The 1,491-nt window shown below is 43.5% G+C and overlaps 1 pseudogene; it reads left to right on the forward strand.

Annotated features, from left to right (window-relative positions):
* The first annotated feature begins 221 nt into the window (after positions 1–221).
* LOC143022881 (5S ribosomal RNA) lies at positions 222–338 on the forward strand (annotated as a pseudogene).
* Positions 339–1,491: the final 1,153 nt, after the last annotated feature.

Genomic DNA, 1,491 nt, shown 5'->3' on the forward strand with positions numbered 1-1,491 from the left:
TTTAATTGTGTTTACCAATGGATTAAATGATTCCAAAGTTAAACAGTTCTTGTGAGCATTAAGTGAAAGCGTATTCTAACTCAAACATCAGTTGTTTCAAATGTTTTCATTAGGAAAGGAAAGGAAAAAATTATTGCACAGGGCACCCCGCCATTGTCTTTATTCTCGTTCTTTACAGATTCATGTTCTGAGCCCTTCTTTATTTCTTCTTGCTTTCTGTTTCCTTTCCATACCACTCTGAACGCACCGCTTCTCGTCCGATCAGCGACGTTGAGCAGCGTTGGGTCTGGTTAGTACTTGGATGGGTGACCGTCTGGGAACACCAGATGTTGTTGGTATTAGGAAGCTCGATGGCTGAGCGGGTTAGGGCGTCGTTACTTGCGGTGAAGGTCGAGGGGATGGCGGTTCGAATCCTGCCACCAGCGAAGTTGAACCAAGGGCATTGTTCATTAAATTCCACGTTATAAAGCTCTCTGTGAGGGGCACCGTCCTAGCTTTCTGATAGTGGGGAGTTTGTGACGTTAAACCATGTCATCATCATCATTATCCTTTCAGGATTCACACATTCTTCTCCTGTGGAATCTTTGCCTTACGTACTTATGTGAAAGCCTTTAAAGTGTAATGAGATATTCTAACTTTAAATTTTTTCTTCAGGAAATCAAAACCGCTTATCAAATCTCATTCATCCAAACTGGACTCCGTTCATATGACCAATCCTTCGAGCTTCACAACTATTTTTTTCTTTTCTTTTCCTTTCTCCAGGCAAATGTCTCGACTCTTCAGATCTATATTTTTTCTTACTTCACCATTCCGTTCCATTGTTTCGATTGTTGGCTCTTTTCTTTCTTAAAGACATTTTTCCTTTAACGTCTCCTCTCAAAATAGATCTTGATATATACACACATATACCAAAGGCTTTTTCCACCTTAGAAGGGAGGTAGCCAAAAAAAACAAAGGCATAAAAACCATTCCCGCCCATTCCATTCCCTACATACTCCACTCCCCTCTACCTTCTTCCCTCCCTCATATCATGGCACCTACTGGATGACAGGTCATCCCTGCATCTTGTCCACTGCCCTGGGTCAGAAGCAGTGCCTCAAGACACAGCACATCCACAGCAAGGCCGCTTCATTAAATCGGCGACTACCCCCTCTCCGTCTCCATATGAAGAAAAGGAGAAGACGGGGAGAAATCCCTTCGGGCTGCGTCAATTTAATGTATTTCTCATACATACTCCCTCAATTCTCCTCCCCCATCTCCTCCCCCTCATGCATCACAGCATTATCCATACACAACTATTCTCCATTCACCCCTATCTTCTGTCCTCTCCCGTCTCTCCTCAACAGATATTCCCCTCTTTTCCAATGCTCCTTTCACCCCATCCATCCATCTCATCATTGGTCGACCCCTAATGTTCACTCCTTCCACCTCTGCCTTCCACACCTCTTTTACTAGTCTTTTTTCACTCATTCTTTCCATGTGTCCAAACCA

Source organism: Oratosquilla oratoria, unplaced genomic scaffold (genome assembly GCF_046742065.1).
Source record: "Oratosquilla oratoria isolate Oo_2021 unplaced genomic scaffold, ASM4674206v1 SCAFFOLD216, whole genome shotgun sequence".
Lineage (NCBI taxonomy): Eukaryota > Metazoa > Arthropoda > Malacostraca > Stomatopoda > Squillidae > Oratosquilla > Oratosquilla oratoria.